The sequence below is a fragment of the Melitaea cinxia genome, chromosome 5 (assembly GCF_905220565.1).
Source record: "Melitaea cinxia chromosome 5, ilMelCinx1.1, whole genome shotgun sequence".
In the NCBI taxonomy this organism is placed as follows: domain Eukaryota; kingdom Metazoa; phylum Arthropoda; class Insecta; order Lepidoptera; family Nymphalidae; genus Melitaea; species Melitaea cinxia.
In genome coordinates, this window is record NC_059398.1 from 17389997 (window position 1) to 17416796 (window position 26800).

The 26800-nt window shown below is 32.9% G+C and overlaps 1 protein-coding gene across 1 annotated transcript in view; it reads right to left on the reverse strand.

Moving 5' to 3' along the window:
* Positions 1-26800, reverse strand: part of LOC123653898 (disintegrin and metalloproteinase domain-containing protein 11) — a 272141-nt gene that overhangs the window by 185281 nt on the left and 60060 nt on the right. The window lies entirely within an intron of this gene.

The window sequence follows — 26800 nt, forward strand, 5'->3', positions numbered from 1 at the left end:
CAGTTTACAAAACCTGTTTGATCTCTTCTATGTTAAGTTATAAACACATGATCCCGAAACGCTTTTCGTAATTTTAAGTGCTCGAAATTTAGAAAATTATTATTTTAATTTTTTTTGTGTGCAGAAAATTTGTTCTAGTTAGTGCAGTAGTCATACGAATTTGCTGCGCTATCCGTGGTGGCTTCGATCTCGATTCATCGAGTCAAATTGAAATGAAATCAAATCGACATCGAAACACACATGGGAGTCGAAACTAAAATCCCGGAGTAGAAAAAAAGGTTACTACCAACTGCGCCAAAAGGACAGGCAGACCCAGTCAGAGCTATATTATTACCTGATCTCTCAATATCTCTATTTGTAATAGCCCGTCGAACGAATAAACATTTTCAATAAATAAACATTTCAATTTGCGATCAGATCAAAATTAAATCGAAAACGTAATAAAAGCGACCAATATCGTTCTATAGATTCACAAAACAGATATACTTAAGTTAATAAATCATCCGCTACCGAGAAATGTATTTAATAATGTCAAATTAAGCGGTATATATACGTTTTCCTCAAACAAATTATATGAAATAGGCGATTTCAATAGAGTGTTCGAGAAAAATCGCCTTTGAGCAGTTATTCATCCGTGGACTTAGTGAAATTAACAAAATAGTTATTTAAAAAAAAAAATATATTAAAAAATGTATTATTTTCTTGCTTTAGTTGTGTACGGTGTATTTGTATTGATTTTTTAGTTCTATATATTTATATATTGATGATATAGATCAAGTTCTCGCTTAAAAAGCAAATACAATGGACAATTCTACGTCTTACAGTAGTCAGTATTTTCTTATATAAACTTAATTGGCAAACAAGTATACGGCTCACCTAATCGTAAGCGATTATCGTAGCCTATAGATGTCTGCAACGCCAGAAGCATCCCCGATTCCTCCCAGGAGCTCTGATCACCTTACTCACCATAGGAACACGGCACTGCTTGAAAACAGTATTATTTAGCTATGATCTTCTGTAAGTTCGAGGTAATATCCCAGTCGGGGTTTAGTTTTCATAATCGGTATTAGTGTACGTTATTTTATCCGCGTTAGTATTTACAGTAATTGCTACGCTTTTAATCTTACTGGGATGTCTTATAGACTATCGTCTACCACTTTTTTGAGCATTAGTTTGATGTTTACGGCCTATCTCGAGTACTAGTTTATTCCTGTGTTCGTAATTCAGATTGCTTGTATTGTATGCGTTTTCAAGATCAATCGGTATTAAAACTATTAACGTTTACTTTTGCCTAAAAATAAAAGACGACTCGTACGATAAGGATTTCGTGTATTGTCTGACCAAATAACAACAAATAGTGAATGATAAAATGATGAACGTTACAATTTTAAATTTTTGAACAAAGAAAAGCGAATCGTAAGAAGTTAGGTGAGGTCCCCCCGCCCGTCGCCCTCTCATTGGCCAATGAGCGGCCACTTCATAGCAATAGAAGCGCCACTGCCCACTAGATGTCTCTCGAACATCCTGAATAAGTGTATTCGTCTAACGAAAATCTTGAAATTCATTAAACACGAAGACAAAAGTATAACTAATCTTTTAGATAATAAATAGGATGCAAAAGTCACCTAAATCAAAGCTACAATCTGACGCATGCCCACTTCAGTATGTGCCAATTCCACATATAACATCCTCCAAACTCCGAAGTTTAGCTTTCTAATATTAATAGGATTCCCAAGATTAGCCCCTAAAATAATAATAATAATAAATATCAACACAATACACACACGGTAGTCTGTTCCTAAAGTAAGCAACTTAATGCTTGTGTTACAGGTAACAGCCGACTGGTATAGCTACATATTTTTTTTGATAAACATATTTATAAATAATAGATATATAAATATATATATTACAGCCAGACTCGGGGTGGAAATCGAACCCATAACCCCCGGAGCAGAAAGCAGGGTCACTACAAACTGCGCCAACGGGCTAATGCGGCAATGGCAATCATCTCACTAACTACGTTTCTATTATATTAATGTAGATTATTCAAACTACAAAGTTGATATAGAACAGAAAAAAAACGAAGGCTGTATGTAGAATTTTGTAGTCCTCGTAGTCTCTTGGCCTGAAAAGCAAAAATAAGTTTGCGATGTAGGTCAATGGTTGGAGAGAGACGGCGAATTCATAACCGATTCTCTTTCATGGGGGAGTAATTATGCAGTACTCCATCCTACACAAGTAATACTCAAGGCACGTGGAAAATTTAATTTGGTGGCTGTTTTTTTTTTTCAAGCGATATCAAAGTCGAATCGGTTTCTTTGTCGATCTAATCGCATTCGATTCTAGGTGTTATATCTATTAAAATAAAGACTATATTCCTGTGCTCGCTCTGTCGTTATTATAATGAGTTTGCACTCTTCAAGGTAAGCGTCACCGAAAACTGTATTGTTTTCAGACTACATCTTTCGCAGGTGTTATTGTTATTAAAATAACATTTTTTTTCAGATAAAAAAAGTTTTTCTTTAGTTCTGCTTGTTTTAAACTTGGAATTCGTTAATGGAATACGTTTTAAAGCAAAATACTCGCGTGGTAATACCGCTTATATGAATATCTTTTGCCGAATCTCTCTTCTTTGATGTTTTGTGTTTTTTTTTTGGAAAAAAGTTCTAAAGACATGCGTCTCCGAGCAATAAGCTTAAATAACCTTTTATCTTTACTGAAACATTCTAATTTTCTGCCAATATTTCTTTATTTTTGATTCTATAAAAAATCTTATTTGTACAAAGTATTACCAAAACAAAACATGAATTAAATCGGTAAAGCCGTTCTTAAATTATGAAGTGTCCAAGGGAAATTGGGATTTATTTTTACATGCCTGATAATAATTTTCCGGAATTCTCCGAAGCATCAACATTGTTATAAGATGTATCTTCTTAGAAAAACCGACCAAAATATAATAACTCTTAATCATTCTCAAGACGGCGAAGAAGGACAATATTGCAATCCAATGTCTAATATCTAATATTACGTGGAGGATTTCAATTCGCTCACGGACCACTCAAAACATCAAAGGTTTCAATATGAAAGATAACACTTAACTTTTTGAGTGTATGGTACCATAAAAGGACAGGAGACCAAGAAACGAAAACAGAAAATAAGAGAAAATTGTGTTCAAATGTCAAATTATTACGCGAAATTAAAGGTTAAGTAAATTGTTTGTGTTTGATGACTTTTTATAGACTAACGTTTATTGTCTATGATATTAAATATGTTCGTATTTTTGAAAGATCTTTTTATACATATTTAATTACATTTGATTCAAGGCTTTCTTTTCATGATTCTCGCATATACTTAATATTATGTAGTATTTTAGTACTCTTTCGAATTCTGAGGCAAAGGCCAGCTGATGTTTTAAGCTAATAATAGAAATAAGTAGATAAGTCAATTAAGTAGAAAAGGTTCTTTTTTCAAGTACTATTCCATAATACAATGGGTCTATGTATTTTTACACGCATGTGTACGTGTGTGAGTAAAAGGTATCAAAATATATTCCTCGTTATGAAAGGTCTGTTGTATAATCTTTTGAAGTATCAATAATACAGTTATTTGTACAGGATAAAATAGTAACTCGTAATTTTAATATTAAATTTTGTACTCTTATATTACGATCTTGCAACATTATCTATTAATTGATTTTCAAGCTTTGAATTTTCGAGTGGTTTTTGTTTGCAGGATTATTTTCCATATGTACATTGTGCGTACGTTGTTTTATTTAAAACATTTTTTTGTCCCATCTTTCTTCTAAAAACTAGTGATTTGTCTTCATTTTTGTTATTTTTTCCTCAAATTAACACGATTGAAACCGCCGGGCTCCACTAATTAAAGTATAAAAGATGATATGTACTTAGCAAAACCAATACAAGTCTAATATATTTAGAATGAGATCTATAAATGTCACATTTTGGTTGGAAAATACATTCCAAATAATCTAGCCAATAGCATGCAGAAGAAAAGATAATAAGCAGGATATTGGTTTTCTTATACAAAGCTGTCAACAACTACGAGGACAAAAATATATACATATATATATACTGTATATAATAACTGTGTGGTTACGGCATTAAAGAATATAGTCACCCCCTCTCTTTCCGTGGGTGTCATAAGAGGCGAGTAAGGGATAACACAGTTCATCTACTACCTCGGAAATTAAAAAGCCGTCCGATGGCGGGATAACCATCTAACTGCTGGCTTTGAAATACACAGGCCGAACACGGCCAGCAGCGTCTTCGGTGCGACAAAGCCAGCCCTGTGGTCACCAACTCGCCTACCCAGCGTGGTGACTATGGGCAAAACACATGAGTTCACGGCATTTTCGGCGTGAACTTGTGGAGGCCTATGTCCAGTAGTGGACTGCGAAAGGCTGATGTGATGATGATGTAATGATACCGAAAATTATTTTTATGTATGTATTACATCTACGTAATAGCATTTCACGAGCATTAATAAATCATACCATTAATCTACAATGAAAATTCGTTGTTTAAATACTTAATTATAAAAACTTGAAAAGTTAATCCATCCACCACATTGTTCCCTTAACAATGGCTAGTGTTATAAAGCCAAAAAAGCAAAGACATCGCCGTAGACGACCTAGCTACAATCCATCATTTTACAGCGAAGGTCTATTTTAATGCCTTATTACAAGTAATAAAGGCGACCGCCTCCGGATAATCTTGAAGATTAAGGCAGTGCTAAGATAACTCAAAAACATGTCTGTGACTCGATTTTGTACTCGATTCGAGTACAAAATTTCGTCTAAGTTTGATTTTAATTCAAGTTTGTATCTAATATTAGTTGATTCTGAAATTTTGATTACTTAATAATATCTAAAATGTTTAAAGGCAATTTAATAACAAAAGTTAAATTTGAAGCGAAATTCGATGATCTTTTTAAGCTTATTACTTAGTGTTTGATCTAATAAAATATTATTAATTGAATGAATTTTCATTCCTATCTTTACAATATTGCTATAATTTATATTTAGATTATACAAGATACGATCCACCAACAATAGACCAAAATTTTCGAAAGGTACTAAAACATTTTAATGAAAAACGTTATATTTTTGTATATTTTAAATACAAAATACTAGCCCAAAAAGTTTCCTTCATATTACCAAACATAACTCGATTAAAACATGGTAAAGTGTAACCTTGGATAAATTTTATTAGAGCGTTCAAGCAAATGTCGATTCGTGTCTTGCGGGTCACTAGCGACGTGGGTCATAATTCGATAAGCAGTGCCCTCGGAAATTAGTGTGTTGTCTTCAATGCTAGTGTGAGTAACGAATTCCATTAATGTCGTTAGCGCTGACACTACGTTGGCTTGTTAACATTGATCTCACGGAAGCGGAGGATCTAATGATCTGGACATAATCCCTAAGACAAATGACTAACTTTTTTGTAAAGTTTGCTTTGAAATCATTTCTGGTGAATTTTCAGTGAAGGCATCGCTAGTTATATACATTAGAGATTCATCTGATTGGGTTGGTGATAATGTATAATAGATTCAGACAAATTAAATATTATGTTTGGCACTGAGAACAGGAATATCATTTTGTAACCTTCGTATTTTGCTTAAACAATTACTTTAAAATTAACTTTTAAAAAGTATGAAACACCTTTTTTAATATAGGTTTAATTGCTATTCGCTTCAGCCTGCAATATCCCACTACTGGGCAAAGGCCTCTTTCTATGTGTAGGAGAAGGATCCTAGCTTAATCCACCACGCTGCTCCAATGCGGGTGTGCGGATATATTTCCTACTATGAGTAACGATCGCTATCAGGTGTACATGATAACAACCGGGACCGACGGTTTAACGTGCTTTCTGAGGCACGGTGGGCAGACCCACAAGGGTTGCACAAACACCCAGACCACGGCAAATACCTGTATGGCCAATACAAATATTTGACATGTGCGGGGATCGAACCCGCAACCGCCAGCGCAACAGGCACAATCCATGGCTGTGACCGTTGCGCCAACGCGGCGTCCATAATTGTTATTGACAAAACATTACTGTGTACTCGAGAATGAAGTCTAAAGCACTATTTTTTAGCCACCAGTCTATAGCGAATTAAATTTTATTGGAATTATAAAAGAGCTTAAGTGTACATTCAATAACATAGTCGATAGTAAACAGAATAAATAATTATTAACTTCGAAATACAATTTAGCTACGTATAAAAAAAGGAATTCTTCTTCAAAAAGGTAATATGAAATAGCCCGGGCGTTACTAACGTCAGAAATGGTACAGTTTGAAAACTTATAGTTACTGAATATCGCCTTGTTAGTAGATTCTGCTTTTGTTTCTGGTAACGACCCTGCTTCGCCAACAACTCTCTCGATTGTTTTACATTATTTACAGTCCTTGAGAAACAAATTGCTTGTTTAGTTCAGTTGAAACGAAAGCATCGAGTAAAGAACGGTGGATCCTCAAGCAAATACTTTGATGGAATATAAATAAGACAAACAAACGTTGAATTTGATAAACATAGCGAATGTGGTATTAAAATTTATGAGAGCGAAATTGATTTTGAAGGTGAAGCGTACAATGTAAGCCCAATTTAATCTTCAGGTATGTATGTGTGTTGTAATAACAATGTCGGGAGCCGTGATTCTGCATTAAATATTTCTGTTCGTGTGATGGATGTTCGCGGCTTCCTTAGTGTCATTCGTTTCTTAGATGGTAAAATAAAAAAAAATATATAAAAAATATATTTCAGTAAGCTCGAGAAGCACTTGTGAATCTAAATTTTATATGATTTATTCTATCTATACTAATATTATAAATCTGAAAAGTTTTTTGTTGGTATGTATTTGGACAAAACGAAAGTTATGTTTGACAACCATGTCATACAGAGACCAATATCGATTGATGGCACCCTTCTTGAAGTTCGAGACGCCCACTAGGCTGGCTAGGTAGGCTGGATCAGGATTTCTGAAAAATGGGATGTCTGACGCGACTTGAGGAGGCCTATATCCAACAGTGGACTGCAATATGCTGAACTGGAGACTGAAATGACAGGAACTACTGGGTCGAATTTAAAAAATATTTTTGCTTTGGATAGCCCAAGCCCAATGTATCTCTTTATATATACGACTAACAAAAAAAAAAAAAAATAAAAAACAAAAATATCTTTATTACATTGCTACTTTTTAAATTATATCTAATAAGTAAACATACTGTATATGTTTATAAACCTGTCTGTGAGCGTGTTGTCCGCATGGTATTGGACATGTACCCGCATTCTGCGCATAAACATTATGCTTGCATCTCTTAAATGTTTGTTATCGTACCCCATATACTGCATAATTGTTGTTTATTTATATTTTGATTTGTATTTCTTTACTTAATATTAAGAATAACTGTGACTTATAAATTGTAGCACACACAAATAATTTGGTATATTTGTTTTGTTATTGTAAGTTTTAAAATGTAGAACTTCGAATGTATATATATAAATAAATAAATAAATAAATACCTAGGAAAGTTATAGGTCTTTTCCTAATATCATTATTATTATATTTTTCCTTAAATTAATGCATGTTATACCGTGGGAAGAAAAATCATCAAAGAAAAATCAAAATGTCCTTCAAAGGGTCTCTGTAAAGAACTCACTATAGACGGCGCCACGGTTCGCTTAAACCGAATATAAAAATCATCATATCTAAAAATTTCGATCTAACGGGTACATCGTTCCATAGCTTAATTGGCTAGAGCACCGACACGGTCGGAGATGCAGGTTCGATCCCCGCTGGAACGGACGATTTTTGATATTATAGTTAAAAAATGTTCAAAATGTCATGTCAATGTGTCTGACTGACAAATTATCAATGGCCAAATTAAATTAACCATTTATGAATAAAACGATTTAAATTTTAAGAATATATGATATAAATGATATTTTAATTTTATACTGTTAGCATTAGTTAAATCTAAAGAGGCGAAAATAATAGCCGATACTTTTAATGGAAGACATAAAGCTTTGTTTTCGGTTATCTTCCATTTATACCTGAATTGGGTGACAAAGCTACAGGGTACAACTACTTAATGAAATATAGTTAATGTCAAATCTGCCATCGATTTGAAATGTAAATTCGGGTAAGAACTGACAAAAACTTAACCGTAAAAGGTAACCTTACTAAGAAACTTGAAATAATCCTTTCGATAAGATAAAACAAACAAACTCAACTTTTAGGAGTTCTATAGTTAATACAAAATTGTTTGGTTAAATCTACAGCTATCGAGGTTATGTAATCATTGTCTTTAATAAAAGTTTTTCTCATAAAATTTATTCAAATAGATTATTTAATATTTTAACGTAAATAACTCTTGAATTTTATTATCGTCTGATTTGATTCTTATGATTATTTTTGTGGGATCAATTTTTTATCAAATTTTTTGACTAGTTTTAAAGACCGCTCATTATAGATATTTAAGTAGGTCTTTTGTTTCAAATTCAACTTATTCTAGATTTCTAAAATTTCTAATTCAACCTGTTGTATCCACGCTGTCGACTCCGTGTCTGGTTCTAAGTTCGAGGCTGCAATTAATATAAGTTTTCTTGCTTGATTGCTTTTCGAACGATTCCATCATACTTCTATCTAAAGGGACTAACTTTGATAATTGAATGTGGATATAACTAAAACGCGAGAAGTTTGTCTGGATCCACTTCAGACTTCGATAAATATTATATTTTTCATCTGGTTTTATATTTTAGCCTCGATCAGTGACTTTTGTTGAAATAATTTATTGATAAAGAAATTTTAGGAGTTTATAATATATTAAACTACATATATAGATGGTAAATTACATTTAACTAAAGCCACATAGATATAAAATATAATTATGTTAAAAAATAGAACGACATAAACAAATGAAAAAAGTCTAACCCGTTTAGCAGTAAATACAGACTAGAAAAAAAACTAATAAATCTAACAAAAAATTAAACGAGTTCACAAAAAATAATTTAAAAAAAGTTATAAAAACTTTTAATACTCCTCTTTTTGTATGGTGGTTTTAAAGTACCATATGATAGATATTACAGCCTTGAGCAAAAGTAGAGGTATTGATTATATTAATTTCAACAACAATAACTAAAACAATTTTACATTTTCAAAAAAAAAATATCTTTTAAACCCATAAAAACAATACAGCCGTTTTTTTACCGTTAAATGCACGATCCCTAACAAATAAGAAATCTTTGATCGGTATCCAGAGATTGTGCAGATCCATGGAGCTTAAATGGATAGATTTCTCACTTTGTCCGTATTTTCTCTGAAGTGACACCGTTTCAACCCATTCTTGGTCTATTTGTATGAGAATGTAGGCTACTAGTTTGCGTAGGACGCCGTTAAAGGGACATTTAAAATGGTCGAACGTAAATAATGGTAAAGATTGAACGCACCCTTTAGATCATTCTGTCCCTTGCCGTTTTTGCAAACACGACCCTTATGGCGAATCTGCCCTCATATTGGGGTCGGGTTGAGTGGCCGTAATAAAAAGTTTGATGTTGGCTTTGGTTTCTGAATCGCGCATCAGTATTTAATATGAGATCCCGGCAAATATGATTTACCTTTAAAGGGCTTTAAAATTGTAAATGATCGAAAGTTTTATTTGAACTATTGATGTTGAACGAACAATCAAATTATTTGATATTTGATGTAGCTTCATAGTTTCACGACCTTGTTTCAAGAAATTATTAATAGCATTTAAAAGTATTTCCTCTGCTCTACATTGATTTTAATAATGCTTCTGTGTTGTCATGTTCTTTTGTTATTGAATAAAAGCGAATCATTTGATTACGGAATCTTTTTGTTTTATTTATAATTTCAAATAGACTCGAGTTTCGAACGAACAAAACAAAAATAGAAACAATGCTTCATTCGAAATGCTCTCACCACTTCTGCAGGCACTTGATAAATTATTACCTAAAAGATACAAGACTGTACATACCCGGGCATTATTTGGGTAAGGCATGATAAAATTTCCGGTAGCTGAGAAAACATTGCCAGCTCGGGACCAAATCAATTCAGGAATATTCTGATTTAGGCCCAGGGTCATGAGACCGGTTTTTAATTAGCCAAAGAGGGTTAGATTATACGTCACCATATTGCCTCTACCCATTGTTTGCAGATGTCGGAAAAAAGATTTTGATCGTTAATTAAAATTAATTGCGTGAGATATTAAAAGGATTTAACAGGTTTTTGCTTTGTTCAGAAAGGAAAAAATCTTGAAAATATCATAAAATTTTTCTCCTCTTGATTGGAATTATTTGCAAATATCAAATATTTGTTTGTATATTATTAGAATTGGCTAAATTTGTAATTGATTGGTGAAATGCGACTTTGATTAGATATAACTCAGTTGCTACGTAAAGCTTAATTAGATACAGACAGTCATGTGTTTCAATGTGTTTAGAGAAATTTTGAGACATACAAATTTTACTATCTCATATTGTGGGTGAGAGAACGTACCACATCAACTACCCTGTAACTTATAACAAATTAAGATTAAGAACCAATAATTTTTCTTCAGATGTGAAAGATTGATTTGCTTTATGTCTAGATACTGACTTTTGACGTTCATTGCCAATAACGCGACGTTGCGTGAAGTATTCAAGGAATTTTATATGAAGGTTTTCACACGGGCCATAGTATTATTGCAAATATGTGTATTATGGGCCTCTAGAGCAAAGATAGAGCCATTATAAAGATTTTCAGAAACAATATTTGATGTACATAGTAGCAAATTATTGAAAAAAAGTGTATGGGACGTAGTAGTAGTATATGGACGTAAAAGTGTATGGATTATATTTATAATATCTATTATTTGTTTATATTGTATGTATGTATGTATGTATGTATATGTATGTTTATGTATGTACTCTTATATGTAGTTTCATGCCTGTAATTATATCTATTCAAGTATATGTATCTATAATATATATAAACGCGAAAGGTCATTCATCACGAAATCTCGGAAACTATAACACCTACAAACTTGAAATTTGGCAGGTAGGCTCCTTATAGGAAGTAGACATCCGCTAAGAACGGATTTTACGAAAATCAACCCCTAAGGGGGTAAAATGGGGGTTGAAAGTTTGTATGAGAGTCCCATGTTTTTGACGTAAGAGACTTGAAATTTAAAATGTATGCTCTATAGATGGTAACAAGGTGTTCAAATAATGTATCTTTAGAAATCAACTCCCTTTTGGGGTTAAAACGGGGTATGGTAGGTTGACTCACTCATCACGAAATCTCCGAAACTATAATACCTACAAACTTGAAATTTGGCAAGTAGGCTTCTTATAAAACGTAGACATCCGTTAAGAATGGGTTTTACGAAATTCGACCCCTAAGGGGGTAAAACGTGGGTTGGAAGTTTGTGTGAGAGTCCCATGTTTTTGAAGTAAGAGACTTGAAATTTAAAATGAACGCTCTTTAGATGGTGAAAAGGTGATCAAATAATGTATCTTTAGAAATCAACTCCTTTTTGGGGTTAAAACGGGGGGATGGTAGGTTGACTTCCTCATCACGAAATCTCCGAAACTATAAAAGCTACAAACTTGAAATTTGGCAGGTAGGTTGCTTATAGGGCGTAAACATTTGCTAAGAGCTGATTTTACGCAACTCGATCCTTAAGGGGATAAAACGGGGGTCGGAAGTGTATGAAAGTCTTATGTTTTTGAAGTAAGAGACTTGAAATTCAAAATATATGCTCTATAGATGGTGAGGAGGTGTCCAAATAATGCATCGTAATCTATATATATAAAACAGAAAGGTCACTAACTCACTCATCACAAGAACTCAAAAACCGCTGGATGGTCTATCCATCCAAGTTGGACAAAGACAAAATTTAGGAGGGAGGTAGATTATAGTTAGCAGACGACCGCTAAAAACGGATTTTACGATATTCCACCGCTAGGGGGGTTTAATTGGGGTTGATAGTTTCTATGAAAAGGCCTGAAAATAAAACTAAAAATGTGATGTATAGAGAGGTTTTATAAAAATAACTATTAAATTATACTAAATTGTGCCTTTTAAAAAGTTACTCGGTTTGATAAGCATTTCAAGTGACTGAAATAAAAAAAAATATTTGCGTTAAACATCTTAATAGTAATGCATATCTTCATAACCACGCGGACGTAGTCGCGGGCAGCAGTTAGTGTATTATAAAACAAAGTCCCCAAAAGTGTATGTGATCGATTCACTCAAAATCTTACGCTTCAGCCTGTAATATCCCACTACTGGGCATAGGCCTCTTTCCCCATGTAGGAGAAGGATCAGAGCTTAATCCATCACGCTGCTCCAATGCGGGTTGGCGGATATATTTCCTACTATGAGTAACGATCGCTATCAGGTGTACATGATAGCAACCGGGACCGACAGCTTAACGTACTCTCCGAGGCACGGTGGGGAGACACCTGTATGGCCAATACAAATGTCTGTCATGTGCGGGGATCGAACCCGCAACCGCCAGCTTAACAGGTACAATCCATGGCTGTGACCGTTGCGCCAACGCGGCGTCAAAATCTACTGAATGGATTTTCATGCGGTTTCACCATTGGAGAGAGGGCTCCACCATTGGCAAGAGGAAGGGTTACGGAACGGCTAAGCCGATTTTGATGAGTGTTTCAGTGGAAGTTTGCCGGGAAATCTTTGTGACATACTAATTTAACGCGGGCGAAGCCGCGGGCACAGCTAGTAGTTATATAATTATATGTGTTTACATATATTATTTTAAAGTACACCTCTATGCCGCTTTATTCTTATTCATGTCCTTTTTCTAAAGGTTGTCTGGAAGAGATCGCTCTTTAGCGATAAGGCCGCCTTTTGTACATTCCTTTTTTGTTATTATTATTATTATTATTATTTCTCACTTGCTTCTTTTTCTTTTATGTTATCTGTATTGTTTTTGGTTGTACAATAAAGTATATTTGTATTTGTATTTGTATTTATATGGGACCACCCACTGAAAACCTAAACTTTTGGCTATATTGGAATCAAACTCTTGAATATTACTGTACTAAGCATAGACTTCACCAAATCGTAACACAGAGGATTCAAATCCAGTCCTTACCCTCCCTTAAAAACGAAGTATACGCCAAATATTCATAGTCTGTTTTAGTACGTAATATTGAAAGTAAAGATAAATAAGTAGATATCGTAGCAAAGATAGATATTATAACACAAGAATAATGTATCCTTAAAAGAATCTCGCATATACTCATCTCAGAAACAATCACAGAAACAAGACAGCTAAGAAAACAAAACAAACACGTATAGAGATTTCTATTTTATTTCAGTGTATAAAAACAGCACTTTGTTTCGAGATAAGCGCTTAGGCCATAATACTTGAGTATCGAAGAAAACACGCTCACTTGGGAGAAACGTTTTGTAGGAATATATATCTTGTTAGAATCGGTATAAGATCTGGTGTCGCTTGAGTGTAATTGACTGTGGATGAAATTCTAGCTTAGTTTTCTGGTATTCTATCTACGATTTTGCTGTAGATTATTTTGAAATTCAAGTGTAATTGTATTGCACTTTCAAGAACTCTATATTACGTGTCCATGTAAGTAGGTACTTAAATATTATTTAGTGTATTTCGTTTTTTTAATTTTTTTTAAGTTAAAATATTTAAACGTTTTAAAGGAATGTGATTTAAATTATTTAATCTATTATCTGTATAATGAGTACAAGCTATATATTTTCCAAACCTGAGCTAAAATTAAAAGTGTGGACCATTATTAATCTATATGTATATGAATGTTTGTCTGTATGTACTTTATAGAATCGTAAACTATGCATTTGATCATGTCATGATCTTCAGCGAAGTGTTGCTCATGAGCCCACAAAGGTTTTCAAGTTGGTAAGACAAAAAAAGAAAAAAAAAAGAAAAACAAAGCAACGCGCGCAAGTTACAGCTAGTCTAATAATTATATAAAATTCTCGTGTCGCGGTGTTTGTAGTTAAACTCCTCCGAAACGGATTGACCGATTCTTACAAAATTTTGTGTGCATATTCTGTAGGTCTGAGAATCGAACAACATCTATTTTTGTACCGCTAAGTTAAAGGGGGGGGGGGGAGTTAATAACATATATGGCAAAACAACGTTAGCAGGGTCAGCTAGTTCTATATAAAAGTCGATCAAATCAATCATGCGTTGCTTATACTTGCGTCAATAGTTTTTATATTACAAAATAAGTTATAAATTGATATTATTTTTTGATTTTACTTTATTTTTTAAGTGATTCACATCGGTGTGAAGTATTTACCTCTTAAGATTCAAAGAAGGCACAGACAGATTGCTTCCTTGTGCACCCTTCTGATACGATACCCTAAAATGCCATAATTCAATATAAATATCGCCATTTTTCATTTATGCTTTTTTTCTACATACATATTTAATTGTATATCTTTATGTTTTAATAAATTACTACAAAAGTTCGTATTTGTTGGACCTGTTTTGAATTTTAATACTTTTGTTGAGTTTAAACTAAAGGCTACGGTCTACTACCACAACTAACACGATAATTATTTTTTAAATCGAATTTGTAGCTCCATGAATTATTATTTTTTATTAAACTAGGTTGATAAACAAGCGTACGGATCACCTGATGATAAGCGATTACCGTAACTTATAGACGCCTGCAACGTCAGAAGCATCGCAAGCGTGGCGACCCAACTTCCAATCCCCCCAGGAGATCTAGTCACCTTAATCACCACAGGAACACAACACTATTTGAAAGCACTATTATTTAAGTCTGAAAATATGCAAGATTAGCTATATTAATATATATTCTTTTGTATCTACAAGAGTCTGTAAATAATAACACACTTATTTCAATTCCTAGTCATAAATAATACCCTTTTTACTTAAACACAATAAACACGCCTGAGTTTTTCGGTGGCTACTGTACTGAGTCGTAACTCATTTTAGGTAAATCGTTCATGTCTGCCTTGGGTTTTCAGACAAAATGTTTTGCCTGTCTCGAGCGAGATTTGCGTTCTCCACTAATGTATCTCTAGAGAACTCTCTCGTAAGATTTTATCTCGGCACCAGGTGCCCGAAATTTAAATGTTTAAATCTATCGAAACACGAAAATGCTGAGACACGTTTATTCTATTATTAATAATAACATTTTTCTAATTAATTGATATTCTAAAAGAAATAATAAATAATATAATAAAATAAGAAACACACATACATACACTGTATTTTAGTTTGATATTATCAATGCTATTAAGATATTTTATTTGGTACTTTTTATTTTTACTCTTTAATTGTGTATGTGGAATGAGGAATTGTTAATAAAAATTTTATCTATCTATCTGTGTATTAACGAATCAGATTATGTATTCGATAGTCAATTATGGTATCGATCACTGACCTGACTGACGACTTTAATTATCTTTGACCAACACGCAACGGCGGGACGATTTTTTTATTTTAAACCATTTCAAGTTATGTATATTATAATTACAGATTATTCCAACGCATGATAAATTATTTTACAGATTGTGAATAAGCCATTACTGATGACAGATAACTTTTGCCAGTACTATGTTATTCTACTTTTTGTTCATATTGGATTTTATTTCCAAGTTATCACTTCTCCTCATACGTTATGATGGGTATTAGTGTTTGAATAATGTTAGGAATACTTCGCCTGTCTTATAATTTTCTATCCAAAAGATAATATAATTTAAAATTTTAATAGTTTTTTTGTTATAATTAAAGGACAATGAATAACATTAAACGTTGTATGTAAAAAGTGCAATCAGTCGACGACCTTGCAAAATGGTGACGTTGATTACATCCCCATAATTAAATCTTGATAGAGGATGCGTAACGTAATCAATTTCTCTAACAAACTTTACACGGCCCATCGCTTGTACCTTCAATAAGGCATTTGGGCCTTTACTTACCAAATTCGAATACGTATGAAAAGTTCGTAATGCATGAGCATGAAGGTTGATTTTCGTCTGATTCAGATGATTGATAAGTTTGTGGACCAAATCGAGCGTTATTCTCACTATCAGCGTGAACATTCGATTTTGGCCGTTGATAAGATCAGTTGGGGTTGCTTTGCTATTTTTTTTCAAGCGCTTTTAGAGTTTATAGCTGTATAAAAAAGGATTGGGATTATTTATAAACGTATATTTCTGCCATAAGAATGGCAAGAGGGTAATAATCGTGATCACTTTTTTGATAACAATTCAAACTGAAATCGAAATGTAACAAAAGAGAAAAACGTTTTTGATGATGTCCTCCTTGACGTGTCCGTCAATGGTGAATCTACATATAGCTAGTTACCTAGAACACGAGCGCAGGCTGGAAGTATAATTCCCTGAAGCTGTTGTAGTTGTAGTTATATGTCACATTAGGGCGATTCCTTAGACAGTAAGGGATCCGCTTCAAATCTGATTCTGATTTATTGTGTTAAAAAAAGTTTATTTCGAATTTAGTGGTCTAATATCATGAATATTTTTCCTCAGTGAGAAATCAATAATATTAAAAACTGTGATTAACACTCTGTATACTTCGGAAGTGAAATAAAAGACCCAAATGAAGCAGCATCGTATTATATATAGAACGATATTAAATCGTATAAATATTACACAAGGACATTGAATATCATTCTAAATCTTCCGAAGTGAAAAAAAAAATCATGGAATGAAGGGGAAAGGAAGTGAAATATAACATGAAATCGTTTTTCGTTTTGATATATTCATTCTTAAACCTAATATTGAATTCTTGGTGAATTTTACTTATACATCTAAAAATATTTTACGCTTAAACGCAATTTGATATAAATTACTTAAATTTGTTTAAAGTTTTGAATAATATTTTTTTTCTTTACAATTCTGTAATAAATTACTCTATGTGGTGTACAAGAAAAAATAAATAAATAAAATTAATAAATTAATATCTATAACATACACACACGGTCGTCTGTTCCTAAGGTAAGCAACTTAATATTTGCGATATAGGTAACAAATAACTGACAATGACTGATAGCATATAATTTTTTTTCTATAAACTTACATATAAATAGTACATGTAATCGTATATAAATAATACAAATATAAATAAATATGTATATTTTTTAAAATTTAAAAGTTTACATCCACGGGCTCAAAATGCCTATGCCTTTTGTTAATCATGCATGCATTATAACAATACCACAGGCGATTTTTGATTATTACTACAGATCGACAGTCCTGTGACTGTCTTGTAAAACTAGGACGTGGTCCGACGCTGACAGTTTTTTTTTCCTTACAAAATACTGTTTGATGGAAAAGTATACACATCATTCCTTTGTAATGTCTGAACATATCTTATCTATGTAAATATATATGTTGCAATATGCACGTGATATCAAAGACTGATAGACAAAAAAAAAAAAAAACGGTCACTCAGCAACGGAGGAAGATCGATGAATAATTTAAAATTGTTGACATGAAAATTTGAATGAACTTGACTTTTTAAGGCTATTTTTTCTTAAAAGACGGCAGGGTATTTGAAGGCAAAACTGAAAATAATTAAAACAATGACAACTGTCATTTCATTGTTGTCAACCAAATCTTAGATGATACAAAATGAAAAGAAAGAAAAATATAATTCTTTTGTATCGGAATCAATTCAAACGTATTTTGTATTTTTTTATTAAAAACACAATCAACAATCGATGTAACTGTTTCATATTTATATAAAAATTCCTGTTTCCTTTGGTCAACAATAAGTTCAGAACGACTTTTCCGATTTCATTAACGTTTTCTTTAAGTTTTCTAATGGTTTGTACAAGGTTGTTAGGGGATGAAAAATTAAGAAAATTGCGCAGAAAATTGAAACTTTTAGAAAACTGATCAATTATTTTCAAACTTTACTGGATCTCATTGAACTTCAGACGTTCACAAGATAAGATCCTATCGGGTCCCGATAGATGGCGTTAACAAAAACGTAACGAGGTTATTCGTTAAGTAGATTTTACTCCTCGTATTTTTTTAATACAAGGGGTATTATATGATAATCGATTCCTAAGGAGTTAAGTACAAAACTATATCGCATCAGATATTACTTAAATAATAATAATTATAGTATATTTTTCTAAACACTCTTGTATAAAAATAGTAACTTCCGGAATAAATTGGAACAATTTAATAATCTGATTGATCAAAGTAGCAGATGTGCTAAACGGAGCGGATCGAATTCTCCTTGCGTCTGCATCGCTGCTCGCCTTCTCATCTTATTGGAAGGATACATTCTTATCATGTTCACGCGAATGGATATCAGCTGATGTGATATTAAAAATATTTTTGTCATGTTCCTGGTAGTATGACTAAATTCGTACATATTGATGTTATATGACAAGTTTGTTGTTATCCCATAATTGTTTTGCATGTGTAATGTTTTGCACATGTAATAAACTTGGATGAAATTTATTTATTACAACAAATCCATGCATGTCAATTACATGTACAAGATTCTATTATAAAACGCCAAAATAAAAAAGAAATGGAGCTGATATTAATAAAATAAAAAAACACAAAATCTTAGTCACAAAGTTACCAAAAACACATTTAGCACCAAGTCTATACCTCATGAAGTTGTAATCTAGGGTAATGTGATACCTTAGATTTCAACTTGGCTCCACTGTGCGTTTTCTTAAAACTTTCTCCATCAAAAGTAACTATTGTTATTCGTTTTTCTTTTAATTAGGAACAAACATAACTATGTATAGGTACAATCTAAAAATACATACATGATAATAATTTAAAATCTACAGTTCCCTGAATTATGCTATACGCTTCAGCCTGTAATATTCCACTGCTATTAGTATAGGCCATTTTCACTATGTAGGTGAACAAATGTAGCTTAATCCACCACGCTGCCCTACTGCAGATTGACAGATATATTCCCTACTATGAGTAACGATCACTATCATGTATTTATGATAACAAAAGGGACCGATAGCTTAATGTGCTCTCCAAGGCGCTGTGGGGAGACCCAAAAGGACATAAATTCAAACCGGAGACAAATATTTTAGGCGTCTACACGCACCAATACAGCGGTTGTTAATCGGTATAGTAAATTCTAGAATTAAATACCTTTTATTGGTATTGGCCCAAGTGGGCCATCAAAGCTCAATTGGCCGTATACCCGAAACTATAAGACGCGAATGTTAAACAGATCCCGAACAAATAACCGAACAGGGTTTGTTCGGCAAACATATGCTGTTTAAAATTCAAATTCGAAATATACTTTATTCGAGTAGGTTTTATATTCAAATAACACTTTATGCGGGGTGAATAGGGTATGCTTTTTTTGGGTTATAATTTAAGTGATTCGAAGCAATGAAAAGGTTAAGATTTGTATTATAAATGTATTTGTTTGGGTATATTTGGCAGCTTTAGTTACAATAATCCAGACTGGCATATCATCTGTATTATGTGCCGGTATCGAATAATCATCGTCGTCCATCTACAACGCTTTTAAAATAAAGATATATGTTACTGGTTAAATGTACGATAGGGAATAGCAAAATGGTTATACCTACAAGTCTTACGGGACAAGAAAAGTGAACCAGAACAGCTCAAAAAGTGGCAAAAACTCAAGTTTCGAGTCGTGCGAAGCCGTGGCGGGTCGCTAGTTCATTTATATTTTATTAATTGATTACGCCGTATATGTTCCATAAATTTAGAGTCTATCGAAAAATCCAATTTTGATAATTTACAAATGAAAAATCATCGTTTTTAATATTAAGATGTTTCATTCCTTTTAAAGTACCCTTCTTTGAAGAATTTAAGAATGATGTCAAATTTATATCCCTGTTGTTAAGGAAAGGCTTCGACCCTCTTGAGGAAAATGAATCGGGGCTTTGCCACGCTTTCCTACTATGAGTAAGCTTGAAAGTTACACGTATTTAAAAATTCATACCGAAACAAGCAGTTTTATCGTACTTACGATATAATAATGAAATATCGCTTTGGATTTAAAATTTCGTTACTTAGTAAAGTTGTTTCGTAGCTACCGTAATATACATATGACGATATTTATTTGATATAACACATATGGACTCTAGTTACTAATTACATATGTGTGTACTAATCTTGTACTAAAACAGTTTATATATTATTAAAAAAAAACTGCGGAGTTTCTTGCCAACCCTTCTCTGCAGAATTTACATTTCGAATCGGTGGTAGCTTCATTGAAAAAAAAATCACTTAATTTTTTTTAAATGACGATTCGAAGGTGCTTTCGAAACCTATTTGAATAAAGTTTATTTGATTTTGATTTAGTTTTCTAGTTGGCAGCAACATAGTAGTAGTAGATCTGAACTAGAGACAAATTTGACCCATGTACTTAATAGATGCAAATTATTTTATATCGATTGTATCATATTTAAAGAATAATAGCCAAAAGTTATTTTAATTCAAAATTGAGAAATTTATTTTTTTATTTCAAAATGCGCTCCCGAGCTTCAAGAATAAATTTATTACCTACCGACATTATGAAGCCTGTAGATAATTCAAGCGTTGGGTTGCTATTATTTTCTTTGTATAGCTACTGGGTTGGCAGATATAAATAGATATATTAATATGTATTATTCTAATTACTTTCACCTATATGTTTGATAAATAATTACATCAAACTGAGCACCGTTTCATTACTTTTAATTATTATTGAGTGACTAAAACAGACCCCAATTTCTTTGACTTCGTACATATCCTTTTACGTTGTTTTTTTTGGTATAAAATTATCAAAATAATCAGGTATTATGACTACTGTGTGGCTACGGTAGTAAAGAATATAGCCAACCCAGTTCCACTACCACCTTAGAACTTACAAAGCCAACCGATAGCGGGATAACCATCCAACGAAGACGAAAGACAGCCGAAGACGGGCAGCAGCGTTCTCGGTGCGACAAAGCCAGCCCTGAGGTCACCAACTCGCCTACCCAGCGTGGTGACTAATGACTAAGCGTGGCAAAATACACGAGTTCACGCCATTTTTGGCGTGAACTTATGGAGGCCTATGTTCAGCAGTGGACTGTGATCGGCTGAAATGAAGATGATGATGATGATGAAGGTATTATGAAATGAGCATGTTTTTAATCTGACATTCTTAGTGATTTCATTCTGTTTGATCAAAATGTAGAAAAATATTTTATTAAATGAAAATAATTGGAATTTTCGCTCGAATCCCGTGCTCTTGACCTTTGTTCATACTGCAGTGTATCAACGCTTCACGAATTAATACGAAGTGGCTTCAAAAATGAAAAATGAATTTGAATCCGTAGAAAAATCTTTTCGTTGGAACTATTCAATTCAGTTATTTGCAACATCCCTATACCACTTCTAAATTTATTTTACTAGCTATGAAATTCTGACTTAAAATCTTTATAAACGATGTAAGAATTATAATTATTAGTGTGTGGTCAGTCATACTTTTACTTGTTTATTAACCCACGTAAAGTCGTGTGATGTAGTGGGTGAAGGAATAAAGTAAAAAAGTGTGTAAACTTTTAAAATGTCTAAGGGAAAAAAAATGATCACCTCACACTCAACGACCCCCCACTAGAATCCTGTATCGGGCTCCGGAAACACAGACATACACAAGCACAAATGCCCAGACCACGGCAAACATCTGTATGGTCGATACAAATATTTGCCATCTGTGGAAAACGAATCCGCAACCGCCAGCAAAACAGCCAGAAACCAGTAGTAATGTATTCTATCTCATTCTGACTTAAACATTTATGTATTACTATCTTTATTGTGACGCATTTATCGTTTGATCGAATTTCAAAAAAAAACTATTCTAAAGAAGTTTCGCTTCAAAAAGAAAATAAAGAAACTAGGATTTTTAATAATGCACCAAATGGAGAATCCATAGATCAAAGTAGTTTTATTACACGTCGGTAAACAAATAATAAATACTAGACGGTAACGAGTGTGATTCAGATTTATACGTCATTTACTCAAAAAGCGACCTTACCCCGAACTTTACTAGGTTGAAAATCATTTTGAACAATATAAGGGACATTTCGAACAACTATAAATTTATAATCAGTCTTATAATAATACAAATAGAGTTCAGAATAGCGTCCAAGAATATGATGTCCCAATAGTTGTAGCCGAACGACTTGTCAGGGTGATTTAGTGACGACAGCGAAAGTGAAAAATTGTTGTACCAGGCAACAAATCATACGGACGCCTATTGGTGCAGTGACGAAACGGTAGGTGAAAATTTAGTGCCCGTGAGATATGAGGCGATTCGTTCGCCGAGATTTATCCCCGACGATTTATCGAGATTGCAATATTAGAAATAAAATTTTATCTTGAAGAGAATTTGGTAATGTCGCAACCTTTTTTTGTACGAATATTTCAAATATGCCTTACCTTGTGATGACTTTTTACTTTTTTTTTTCGTTCCCTCCTTAACCTTATTTTGGAGGGTGTGTAAATGTGTGATTATTTTATATTTGTTGTCTTGTTAGTTAATAGCATTTTCATAAGCCTGATTAGTTTTTAATGTTGTTTAAAATCAATAAATTACACTATTGTCTATTTGATAAATAAAAAAATAAAAAAAAACTTAAGTGGTTGCGTAAACGTCCTTCTGGTTTAATGTATTTAATAACTTTTAATAAATAATTTATTTATAATTTAACTTCATTATAGGCAGTTTCAAAACATGTGTGACCTATAAAAAACGAAAAATAATATTTTTAATATTTATTACAAAAATTATAACACATTATAAATACTGTCTAAAACTTAAATGAGACTATCAATGGTAGTACATCTTACTGATAGTGGGACGCTATACGGATACTAACTCCCATAATATAAACCCTATAATCCAATAACATGTAAAATCGTGATAATATAAATTACCTATCGCCTATACTAGAATTAATCCACTGGCAAATAGCGTTTGTTGTAACTTAACTAGACATAGAGATATGACAACATTGTTCTACGAATTGCACCCCGTCTGCAATATAAATTACGGCTAATGCCTATGTCAAAAGGGGCCATTTGTCACAAGTTCCTTTAAGTTATCTGCATTTCTGGTATAAAAACGTTTACGTTAAATTCTTCCAAAAGAATAGTTTTGACGTGTTATCGTCACCCAATAATGTAAAATACGGTAACTCAGTAACCGAGGCTGCGCTGAATCATAACAATAAAGGTTATTAATCATACTGAAGATAACTGGCCTCCACGTCAATCACGAATCTATTTCGGAGGAAAAAATATCGAAGAAAGAATGAAATTACGTTAATCATATCGTATTTCTTTTTTTTCTATTAATAGATTTCGTATTTTCCTTATAAGATATTCTAGTTTATTTCTTGTTAGTCTCTCAGAACAAGATTTATTATCCTACTTAAGGTATTTTATATGTTATAACATGGATCGAGCAATTTATTTTTCGAAAAGATTTATATATAACGCTAGTAGATAAATTATGGAATGTCAACTTTTTCGAATGACATGAAAAATGCACAAACGTTTTAAGTTAGAGATTTTAAGATGAAAAATAATTACCCCTTTTCACGAGAATCTGAGGCTAATAAATGAGTATGACGCGATCTAAAGATTTAAACACTCACAAAGCGAGTAACTCCTAGTGAATCTCCTATCAAGCTTCCAAACCTTTTAATTGAGACACAAAATAAATGACTACAATTTATTAATTTAACACCATTTGTATCTGTCGTGTAGTTCTAATCAGTCATGCGGTCTCCCGACATGACTGGCTTAATTGGTAACCGATCAGTCACTTTCTCAATAAATAACAGTAGCTCCTACATCTATTCGTACTCAGTCTTTGACAGATTTAAGCTAGATACGTCAAAGTGATTGAGGTAATGGAGCTACAATGACCATTAACTTGTAATCTTCACATTCATGCATACAATTATCTTAATTGGTAAGTGCATTCAATGAATATCTCTCACTACACTTTGACAGATTTAAAATTTTGCAGATTTTTCTAGCTCTTTCTAATAGATTTATTACTATCGCAAGGACTTGTTATTCTTTGCCTGGCTGTATCTCATTTTATTTGGGGTCGGCCCTCCGTATCATGTGCCTCCAGGCAACTCGTTCCTGGTTCGTCTCTTAGTTGACTTGGGCTTCTTTGAAGTTCTTATTTACTATAAACATCTATGTAATTCGGGATCTTCCTAGTCCTCGGGGTTTAGTTTTGATACATAAATATATCCTAAAAATATATCCTAAAGACTTACAAACAAATACCTTAAGCGATCCAGAGATAACAGATGAAACTATAACTTAAATCTATATCTATAACGTAAATAAACGTAATAAATAATCGTAATCTATAACGTAAATTTGATAAGTAATATTCACAAAAATATGTTTTAAACTTTTCCTAAACCATTATTTGAAATAGTGCTCCAAAATCCCCGGGTCAGTCAGAAGCTTAGACTTGTTTTATTTAGAGTTATCAAAATACCTTGGAGCTCCGCGTCTGACTCCACCTTAGCTCCGGCGCTGCGGGAAGTGCACTCATGCTCCGTTTCGCAACTTTCACGCGTTATTTTCGAACAGGTGTACGTAAAAACGATCTCGACTGCAAGATCAATTCATGGCGGGAGTGGTACCAGAGGGTTATTCAATCTCCCCCTTCTTCCCACCTAATTCCCAAAACCAAAACCCCATAAATCTGCGCACGATTGTCTATAACATAGCCCTAGTTAGTATTAAAAAATGTATACGGGTACAAATAAAGGAAGCATTCAACCCTAAAAACAATGTCAAATATATTGTTCAAGGTCTACCACTTCTCTCTCTCGCTCAATTGACTTTGCGGTAAAGGAGTACCATAAGAGCGGTCGCACCGGGCTATAAATACTTCAAAGTAGTTCGTATTTAATCAAATATATTATGATTTGAAAAATATAATATATTTTATAACATGCAGAAATTGAAGTACCTACTTAATAGTCTCCGATTCGACTTAAAAAAAAATATCTATTTAATTTTATATAATTTAAAATGTTTAACATAATTTGGCGGAGGAAAACACTTTGCATGGAATTGGAAAAAAAAACCTTTGCAACTGATGTCGCCAACATGTATGGACTACGGGTTGAAAAATTTGTTTTGGATTTATTTAACTTTGTTCCATTCTGTTATCAGTTCATTTTGTAAAACTAGTTGTTTGACTAGCCCGTTGGCGCAGTTTGTAGTGACCCTGCTTTCTGCTCCGAGGGTTGTGGGTTCGATTCCCACCCCGAGTTTGGGTGTAATATAAATATTTATTTATATATTTATATATGTATTATTTATAAGTATGTTTATTCAAAAAAAATGTAGCTATATACCAGTCGGCTGTTACCTATAACACAAGCATTAAGTTACTTACTTTAGGAACAGACGACCGTGTGTGTATTGTGTAAATATTTAAAAAAAAATTAAAAAAAAATGATGATTTAAAGCTTTATTTTAATATTTACCCAAAAACATACTTTCTATTATAAAAGAATCGATGTGAAGGATTCTCTTCGAGTTTGTACGAAATTCGAAGATTTTGGCCTTAAATATTGCGTTTACAATACTATACATAAGACAATCTGACCAACTTTGAGATGTTATTTATTTTTATTTACCCAATGTAACGTTATTTTTTGCGGGCTTTTGTCTACACAGACATGTCAGCCCATATGTGACTATATTAGTTGGACTGTGATTTCATATCTTATATGCATTCGGTGGTAGGGGGGCAATGTCTATACCATATATCTCAAGATTAAAAAAAATAATATTATTATTTTATTATATACGTGTTAGCTTTAAGCAGACCAGATCAATTAATTGCCATTAGCGTTACATCTGCTAATTTCTGATTTAAATGTGATGTTACCAAAGATCACGTCATTGCCAGTCTCTGCTCAAGATCTAGATGACGATTTTCTAAGACATTACCCACAACGTAGCCTGCATAATAGCCTGATCTGCTTCGTTACTCCATATAATCGACATACATTAGCTACGGAGAATTTGACAGTAATGTTCGAGTTGATCAATGTTTTCATTACGGGATGTCTTATCTTCCAGATGAACAGTATTTTTAAAAATTATACGTTTGTGAATAAAAGTGTTCTGCTGTTTTCAATTCTATTTTTTCTTGTATGGATTTTAATTGTATAATTTGATCCTTATTGGCCGATATAATATAGGATATAGAAGACAAAGTGGAATCTATCCAGTGCGGTTGAGAATTCAACCTCAATTAGATTTTTTAAATTATCTAAATAGTAATTCTTAATTTTCAATAACAAAAAGATATATATGATTGTACTCTTTAGTTAGATAATCTTGCAGCTAATCTATATTTCCAAAATGGGGTTTTTATACCAAGTACATAATATTAATTACTAGTTGTGTCCGCGACTTCGTCCGCGTGGAATTTAACAAAAAAGTTATTTTTCAGTTCGCAGAGTTATAAAATAAATACATTTCTAAAATAAAAGTAGCCTAAGTTACTCCTTATTATATCAGCTATCTGCCAGTGAAAGTCCCACCAAACTCGGTCCAGCTGTTTCAGAGATTAGCCGGAAAAAACAGACAGACAAACAGACAGACAGATAGACAGATCAAAATTGTAAAAAATGACATTTTAGTATATGTACCATGTATATACATTTAGTAAAAAGCGGTTAAGTTAATATTACAAACAGACACTCCAATTTT